The 10031-nt window shown below is 36.1% G+C and overlaps 1 non-coding gene across 1 annotated transcript; it reads left to right on the top strand.

The window, feature by feature from the left end:
• The first annotated feature begins 895 nt into the window (after positions 1 to 895).
• On the top strand, positions 896 to 1003 carry LOC112725928 (small nucleolar RNA R71). Its single transcript, XR_003165007.1, has one exon. It is a non-coding gene; the product is annotated as a small nucleolar RNA R71 (small nucleolar RNA).
• Positions 1004 to 10031: the final 9028 nt, after the last annotated feature.

Raw genomic sequence — 10031 nt, 5'->3', positions numbered from 1 at the left:
TCTCTATGGTCTCCAGATGAGCCTCAGAGTCCTTTGGTTCCACAGAGGAAAACTCCTTATTGATCTCTGGACGTCCCAGGAGGTCTTCCTCACTGGGATTCACGTCCTCTCCCTCCCTTACAGGTTCGGGCATGGTAATCAATTCAATGGCCTTGCAATCTCCTTTTGGATTCTCTTCTGTATTGCTTGGGAGAGTACTAGGAGGGGTTTCAATGATCCTTTTACTCAGCTGGCCCACTTGTGCTTCCAAATTTCTAATCGAGGACCTTATTTCATTCATGAAACTTAGAATGGCCTTAGATAGATCAGAGACTATGTTTGCCAAGCTAGATGGGATATGCTCAGAACTCTCTGTCTTTTGCTGAGTGGATGATGGAAAAGGCTTGCTATTGCTAAACCTATTTCTTCCACCATTGTTAAAGCTTTGTTGAGGCTTTTGTTGATCCTTCCATGAGAGATTTGGGTGATTTCTCCATGAGGGATTATAGGTGTTTCCATAGGGTTCACCCATGTAATTCACCTCTGCTATTGCAGAGTTCTCAGGATCATAAGCTTCTTCTTTAGAAGATGCCTCTTGAGTACTGTTGGATGCAGCTTGCATTCCATTCAGACTCTAAGAAATCATATTGACTTGCTGAGTTAATATTTTGTTCTGAGCCAACATGGCATTCAGAGTATCAATTTCAAGAACTCCCTTCTTCTGAGGCATCCCATTACTCACAGGATTCCTCTCTGAAGTGTACATGAACTGGTTATTAGCAACCATGTCAATGAGTTCTTAAGCTTCTGCAGGTGTTTTTTTTAGGTGAATGGATCCACCTGCAGAAGTATCCAGCGACATCTTAGCTAATTCAGACAGACCATTATAGAATATATCCAGGAAGGTCCATTCTGAAAGCATGTCAGAAGGACACTTTTTGGTCAGTTCCTTATATCTCTCCCAAGCTTCATAGAGGGATTCACCTTCCTTCTGTCTGAAGGTTTGGACATCCACTCTAAGCTTACTAAGCTTTTGAGGAGGAAAGAACTTGGCTAAGAAAGCCTTGACCAGCTTATCTCAAGAGTTTAAGCTATCCTTAGGTTGAGAGTCCAAACATACTCTAGCTCTGTCTCTTACAGCAAACGAGAAAAGCATAAGCCTGTAGACCTCGGGATCAACCCCATTGGTCTTAACAGTATCACAGATCTGCAAGAATTCAGTTAAGAACTGAAAGGGATCTTCAGATGGAAGTCCATGAAACTTGCAATTCTGTTGCATCAGAGAAACTAATTGAGGCTTAAGCTCAAAATTGTTTGCTCCAATGGCAGGGATTGAGATGCTTCTTGCATGTAAATTGGAATTTGGTGCAGTAAAGTCACCAAGTATCTTCCTTGCATTATTGTTGTTAGGTTCGTTTTCCATCTCCTTTTCTTGTTCAAAATTTTCAGTAAGGTTGTCTCTGGATTGTTGTAATTTAGCTTCTCTTAGTTTCCTTTCCAGAGTCCTTTCAGGTTCTGGATTAGCTTCAACAAGAATGCCCTTTTCCTTGTTTCTGCTCATATGAAAGAGAAGAGAATAAGAAAAGAAGTGGAATCCTCTATGTTACAGTAAAGAGGTTCTTTATTGTTAGTAGAAGAAGAAAGGGAATAAGAGTGAAGAACAATGGATAATCCAAACACAAGGGTGAGGATAGGAGCAGAGATATGAGATGAGGAGAAGTGTTAGTAAGTAATTAAATAGAAGAAGATGAGAGGGAGGAGTTTTCGAAAATAATTTTTGAAAAGGGGTTGACGATTTTCGAAAATTAAAATAAAATTAAAATTAAAGTTTCAAACAATTTATTAATTAAAAAGAATTTTTGAAAAAGAGGGAGGTATTTTCGAAAGTTAGAGAGGAAGAGTAGTTAGGTGGTTTTGAAAAAGATAAGAAACAAACAAAAAGTCAATTAGTTAGTTGAAAAAGTTTTAAAATTCAATTTTGAAAAGATAAGAAGATAAGAAGTTAGAAAAGATATTTTAAAATCAAATTTTTGAAAAAGATATGATTTAAAAGATATTTTTGAAAAGATATGATTTTAAAAGATATAATTTTAGAAATATATAATTGAAATTAGTTTTGAAAAAGATTTGAATTTTTAAAATCATAATTAATGACTTGACTCACAAGAAATCACAAGATATGATTCTAGAACTTAAAGTTTGAATCTTTCTTAACAAGGAAGTAACAAACTCGAAATTTTTTGAATCAAAACATTAATTGATGATGTGATTTTCGTAAATATGATATAAAAATAAGAAAAAGATTTATAAAATATTTTGAAAAAGATTTTTAAAATTTTCGAAAATAATAAAAAAATGGAAAAGATATGATTTTTGAAAAAGATTTTGAAAAGATAAGATTTTTTTTAAAACAGATAAGATATTTTTTTATTTTTGAATTTTTAATGATGAGAGAGAAAAACATGAAAAAAGACTCAATGCATGAAAGTTATGAATCAAAACACATGATGCATGCAAGAACACTATGAATGCTAAGATGAACACCAAGAACACTTTGAAGATCATGATGAACATCAAGAACTTATTTTTGAAGAATTTTCAAGAAAAGAAAAACATGCAAGACACCAAACTTAGAAATCTTTCATGTTTAGACACTATGAATGCAAGAATGCATATGAAAAACACCATACAACACAAAATAATGCAATATGAAGATCAAACAAGAAAGTTCATCAAGAACAACTTGAAGATCATGATGAATGCAGTGCATGAATGTAATTTTCGAAAAATGCAAGATGAATATGCAATTGACACCAAACTTAAAACATGACACAAGACTCAAACAAGAAACATAAAAATATTTTTGATTTTTTTATTTTAAAATTTTTTTGGCATTTTCAAATTAACTTGCCTCTATGCTGATAGTTTGGAAGCCTCAGTCCAAAAGAATTTAGACTAGAATTCATTCTTAAAAATTCTGAAGAACATAAATTAATTTAAAAATTTTTGAAAATACTTTTTTTTCGAAAATTAGAAAAATAAAATCAAAAACTTGAAATTAAAATAAAGTTACCTAATCTGAGCAACAAGATGAACTATCAGTTGTCCAAACTCGAACAATCCCCGGCAACGGCGCCAAAAACTTGGTGTGTGAAATCGTGATAGTTCCTTCCTTAGTAACGGCGCTAAAAACTAATTACGCACGTTCATGTTCTTAATTCTGTTTCACAACTTCGTATAACTAACCAGCAAGTGCACTGGGTCGTCCAAGTAATAAACCTTGTAAATCTCAGTCAGGCGGATTAAACTAATTTTATGAATTGATAAGTAAAAGATAAATAAAATATAAAATAGGATAGTGGTACTTATGTAATTCATTGGTGAGAATTTCAGATAAGCGTATAGAGATGCTTTCGTCCCTCTGAACCTCTGCTTTCCTGCTGTCTTCATCCAATCATTCCTACTCCTTTCCATGGCAAGCTGTATGTAGGGCATCACCGTTGTCAATGGCTACATCCCATCCTCTCAGTGAAAAAGGTCCAAATGCTTTGTTACGGCACGACTAATCATCTGTCGGTTCTCGATCATACTGGAATAGGATCCATTGATCCTTTTGCGTCTGTCACTACGCCCAGCACTCGCGAGTTTTAAGCTCGTCACAGCCATCCCTTCCCAGATCCTACTCAGAATACCACAGACAAGGTTTAGACTTTCTGGATCTCAGGAATGGCCATCCATGGGTTCTAACTTATACCACGAAGACTCTAATATCTCGGACTCGGTCCCCTGTATTAGATATCCAAGAGATATCCATCCAATCTAAGGTAGAACGAAAGTGGTTGTCAGGCACGCGTTCATAAGTGAGAATGATGATGACTGTCATGATCATCACATCCATCATATTGAAGTGCGAATGAATATCTTAGAAGCGGAATAAGCTGAATTAAATAGAAAAACAGTAGTACTTTGCATTAATCTTTGAGGAACAGCAGAGCTCCACACCTTAATCTATGGTGTGTAGAAACTCTACCGTTGAAAATACATCAGTGATGAAGGTTCAGGCATAGCTGAATGGCCAGCCCTCACAAAAGTCTAAGATAGCATAAAACTGATCAAAGACCTCTAAATACAATAGTAAAAAGTCCTATTTATACTAATCTAGTTACTAGGGTTTACAGAGATAAGTAAATGATGCAGAAATCCACTTCTGGGCCCACTTGGTGTGTGCTTGGGCTGAGCATTGAGCTTTACACGTGTAGAGGTCTTTCTTGGAGTTGAATGCCAGTTTGTAACCTGTTTCTGGCGTTTAACTCCTCTTTGCAACCTGTTTCTGGCGTTTGACTCCAGAATGCAGCATGGAACTGGCGTTCAACGCCAGTTTACGTCATCTATCCTTAATCAAAGTATAAACTATTATTTATTGCTGGAAAGCCCTGGATGTCTACTTTCCAAAGCAATTGAGAGCGTGCCATTTGGAGTTTTGTAACTCCAGAAAATCCATTTTGAGTGTAGAGAGGTCAGAATACAACAGCATCTGCGGTCCTTCTTCAACCTCCGAATCTGATTTTTGCTCAAGTCCCTCAATTTCAGCTAGAAAATACCTGAAATCACAGAAAAACACACAAACTCATAGTAAAGTCTAGAAATGTGAATTTAAATTAAAAACTAATAAAAATATACTAAAAACTAACTAAATCATACTAAAAACAATGTCAAAAGGCGTATAAATTATCCACTCATCACTAGGCCAACGCCAACATTCACTCTTTGAATGCTAGTTGAGAGCACCAAAGCTCCCACTAAGAGAGCGCTACGTTAACTCTTTTCACTTTTTTGTGACCCACCAAAATAAAAGCAAGGCGCGACACTCGCCAATGAAGGAGCCAAGGTTCAAACCATGCACACAAGGGAAGCAAAGTAGCGCTACGTTGCTTAACCTCACTGAGCGCTACTTTGGCCTGACAAAATTGCTAGCAAATGAAGCCAGCAAGGTTCGAAAGTGGAGACCAACTCAAGCATGTAGCACTACGTTCAAATCATTCACTGAGCACTACTTTGGTACAAGGCTTGGTTCAAAGGCTTGACACTAAGCAAGGGAGCGCTACGTTTTCTTACTTAACCGAGCGCTCCACTGGAGCTAGCCTTGGTCCATTTTTCAATCAAATGCCGTCTTGGATCCACTTCTTCACCAATTTGAAAAAGCCCACTCTAAATTCTGAAAATCAAAAAAATAGAAAGTGTCTAAATAGGAGTTAATTTGATTTGTAGAGGACTTTTTTTTTTGATTTAGTTTTACCTTTAGCTCAATTGAGTTTTCATTTTGAGTTTAGCTTTGAATTTGGAAAATTGGGATTGAGATCGGAGTTTTCTTTCTGATTGTTCTTGCTTCGACAACTTCTACTTTCTATTTTGAATTTTGGATTGAGATTGAAGAAATTCTGTTTCAATTCTTGATCTGAAATTCATATTTGTTCTTCTTCTACATAATTCTGGGAATTAAGGAATTGGATCTAATTTCATTCGCTGTTTTCATTTTCATTTCTTCTGTATTTTCTTTTCTGCTTGATCAAGGGTGTAATTGAGATCTAGATCTGTGTTCTAATCTCATTTCTCCTCTTAGATCTTCATTTTTCTTATATATTTCATAATTGAGCTAAGTTTTCTTTTTGTTTACTTTTTCAAGTAATTTTTCATTTCTATTTAGATCTTCTGAAGATTCATTTCATCTTCTACTTCTCTGAATGATTGCACTTTACATTTTCCTGTTAAATTCTCAACCCCAGCACCCAAATCCCTTTTACTCTTCAAGCAATTTACATTTTTCAGCAATTTAGATTCAGTCATTTAGTTTTCTTGCACTTTAAGCTTCAGCCATTTACATTTCTTGCAATCTAAGTTTCAGTCATTTACATTACTTACACTTTAAGCTTCAACTTAATTTTACATTTTCTGCACTTAAGATTCTATCAATTTTCCCTCTCCCTTTTATTTTCATACAATTTATCTTCTGCTATTCAAGTGTCACTCAAATCATCAACTGTTTGCTTAACAAAACTAACCATCTAACTAAAATTGCTCAATCCATCAATCCCTGTGGGATCAACCTCACTCATGTGAGTAATTACTACTTGATGCGGCTTGGTACACTTGCCAGTGAGTTTTGTGTGGAATCGTTTTTCCACCCATCAAAGAGGATCTCTGTTCTTCCCCTTATCAGAGATTCGATGTGTAAGGTAAACCAACAGTAGAAATATAACATTCCCTTTCCATCGATGATCACCAGATTAGTAGCTCTATCTGGTGTAGAGAGACACCCAATAGACCGGACGTCTCTCTACATTTGTAAGCAGCTATTTCTGCCATACGGTGATTATGACGGGCCGCCTCAAAAGAAGAGGAAGACCACTGAGCCTCCATCAGCAGCAGCAGAGCCTTCAGCACCTCCTACAGCACCTGCACCCACACCCCGACCCCAGACACCATATGAGTTGTGCCGGGAGATCCTTCAGGCCATCCACTGATCCAAATGCCATAACACTCGCCGCTTCCAATGGATAGTGGCGACGTTTGAGGGTAGAGACCCTGGGCCACCTCCTCCAGATACACCAAAGATCCTAAGCCGAGGAGCCTGCATCTGAGGAGCCAGCAGCTGAAGCTGGCCAGGCAGTCCAGACACCTGAGCGGAGACCAGCGAAGCCCACGGTTGAGGAGGTAGTAGTTCAGAGAGCTGAGGAGCATAGAGATGAGGAGCCCACAGTTGAAGAACCGGTAGCTGAGACTACCCCAGTGACATCCGAAGCCCTCATTGTTTATTAGTGTCATCATCACCCACCACCATCTGATGGTGGAGTTTCTCATAGTTGATTCTCCCCCAATTGATTATTTTGAGCACTGAGAACAGTGCATGACTTAAGTGTGGGGGAGGATCTACGACATTTTGGGTGTAAACATTCTCTCCTGAACACTCTCACTTAGTTATTTTTAGTTTTATTATGCTTTTGTAGATATTGACAGTACTTTACTTTTTGCTACTGTTTAGTACTTTGATATATATATATATATTAGCTTGCATCTAGTTATCCTTGGTATTGCATTTTAATTATGATATATATATGTTTTAAGCTTGTTTGCTGGTATATAGTATAGATATGGATTGTGATTGGATGATGTGATTAGCTTATGCCTAGCTCATTTTGATCCTAATTGTTCATGTTACTTTTTGCTTGTTGAAAATTAGGAAAAGAACTAGGAAATTTTGAAAAATTTTGCATCCATCACATCATACATACATATAGGAAATAAATTTGGGTGAAAAACAACAAGAACTTTTCAAGAATTTTGGGCTTTCTATCGAATTGATTGAGAAAATTGTTTTCAAACTTGCTTGAATGATTTTTTTTTGGAACATAGAAGAGTAAAGAACAATTACCTTGTGAGTTTTTGGGCTATATTGAGTGGTTACACATTTTAACCACTAATTTTGTTCATTGTGTGATATATCTCTTCTATGATTGTAATCTTGGTTTTGCTTAATTCTTTATTTCCAATGATTGATGTTTTGAATTGTATTGAGCATGATTGAGGCCATCTTTGTTTGAAAGCTTACTTTTCCCATATAGCCTACCCTTTGCATTTACCATTGTTAAACCCTTTTGAGCCTTAATTGACCCCATTGTTTGTAATATCACCACATTACAACCTTAAGCGAAAACGATGTCTTACCTTGGATTGTATCCTTGATTAGCTTAGGTTGGAGAAGTGTGTTTCATCTAAGTGTGGGGAAAATTTTGGAAAACATTGGTAATGAATGAAAATATTTAATTTGGGTATTTCATTGAAAGTTTTGGAAAATGGGTGCACTCATGCATGAGCTACTAGAACCATATGCATTTTACTTTAAAAAAAAAAAGCATCATCACCATAAAGAAGGGGTGACGATTGGATTCCTGCTAGTAAAGAATTTTATAAAAATAATCACGTTGTAGGTATGGCTTCTAAACCAACAAAGAATCCTTTCGTACAAAAACTTTGGTTGTCACAAGTAACAAAACCCAATAAAATTTATAACCAAAGTATTCAAATCTCGGGTCGTCTCTCAAGGAATTGCAGGGAAGTATGAATTATTATTAGTTATGGAAAAAGGTATGTTTTTGGGTTTTTAAAATAAGGAACAAGAAAATAAATTAATAATTAGAAAAGCTCTTGGCAATGTATGAGAACTGGAAATCCCATCCTAGTTATCCTTATCAAGTGTGATGAGAATTATTTATTGCTCCCACTTAGATAACCCTTACTAAATAAAGGAAAGTCAAGTGGACTAATCAACTTAATTCCTCAAGTCCTAGTCAACTCCTATGGAAAGACTAGCTTTAGAGGGATCCAAATTAATCAGCAAATTCCAATTTTCAATCAACCGCTGAGTTTGACAACTCAAGTGTCACCAATCACTCAACCAAAGCCAAAAGGGAAGAAAATATACTCGAATAAAAATACCTTGACAAGGAGAAGATTAATTGGAAGCATCAATAACATAAACTAAAGGAAGCAATCATAAATCTGAAATACCTCAAATTATATTAAATAAAGATATCAATTCTGACATGGGAAAGTTCATAAATCAAATTGGGAAAGTGAATAAACCAAGTGATAAAGTAAATACCTCTAATCTGTGTTTTCTGGGCCTGGATTCGGGCCGAAAAGGGCCCAGAAATCGCTGGGGGCGACTTCTGCAATTTTCTGCACGTGGCGTCCGTCACGCGTGCGCATGGGTCACGCGTGTGCGTCATTTGGAGATTTTTCTTGCCACGCATACGCGTCAGTCATGCGTCTGCGTCATTTGTACTCTGCGCCAGGCACGCATCCGCGTCGCCCATGCGTGCGCGTCGCTGCCATTTTCTTCAAAACTCCCTTTTGTGCGTTCCTTCCATTTTTGCATGTTTTCTTTCTGTCCTCTAAGCCATTCTTGCCCTATGAAGCCTAAAATTACTTAACACATAGATCACGACATCGAATGGTAAGAAAGGATAATTAAAATTAATATTTTTAAGGCATAGGAAACATGTTTTCACATATATCATGGAATAAGGAAGGAATTGTAAAACCATGCAAATCTTATGAATAAGTGGGTGAAGAATTGATAAAAATACTCAATTGAGCATAAGATAAATCATAAAATAGTGGTTTATCAAGGGGATGAAAGTTATCCCGAAGAAAAGAAAAAAATGAATAAGAAATGCATATGTGATGTGAATGATAAGCCATACATGAGTGTTTGTGAAAAAGAATTGATGGAATGTTAGGATTGCATTTTGTTTGATTTGATTGATATAGGTTGATGTGGATGACTTAAACTAATCAAGGATTCAACCATTTTAGTCCACTTAACCATATCTATCCTTCCTTAACCCTAACCCCATTACAACCATATGAAGTCCTAATGATAATTGCTTTCATGCATCACTTGTTGATTGTTAGATGAAAAGCAAAACCTTGAAAGCATGATCAGAAGGGACTTGAGTGATTAAACCCCTAAACACTGAGTGACTATAGTGTATACACACCTAGTGAGGGTTCAATTACTCGACCCTATGTTACCATGCTTCTTATCATGTATTCTTGCAAGTTGCTTCACTTTGATGAGTTTAATCAATTCTTTACATTTTGGATGCATTGAATTATCTCCTTGCTTAGCCCTATTTGTCCATACTTGCTTGAAAACTTGATTGTTTGCTTTCACCAATTTCATATAGATACTATAGATAGATATATAGATATAGATAGTATATAATATACTTGCATGCATATAGGTAATTGCATTTAATAAGTTGATTCCCCCTTTGATCATTCTCCTTGTTAGTTTAGCATGAGGACATGCTATTGTTTAAGTATAGGGGAATTGATGAGTCCATATTTTGATGGTATATTTTGACTCAATTTGGATGGATTCTAGCACATGAACTCACACTTAAGCACCAAAATAGCATACTTTTGTGTTTAACCCCTAATTTAATTCTAAATATGAAAACATGCATTTTAATACTTAGATTAGTGAT

Source organism: Arachis hypogaea, chromosome 11 (assembly GCF_003086295.3).
Source record: "Arachis hypogaea cultivar Tifrunner chromosome 11, arahy.Tifrunner.gnm2.J5K5, whole genome shotgun sequence".
NCBI lineage: Eukaryota > Viridiplantae > Streptophyta > Magnoliopsida > Fabales > Fabaceae > Arachis > Arachis hypogaea.
This window is presented reverse-complemented; position numbering and strand designations above follow the sequence as displayed.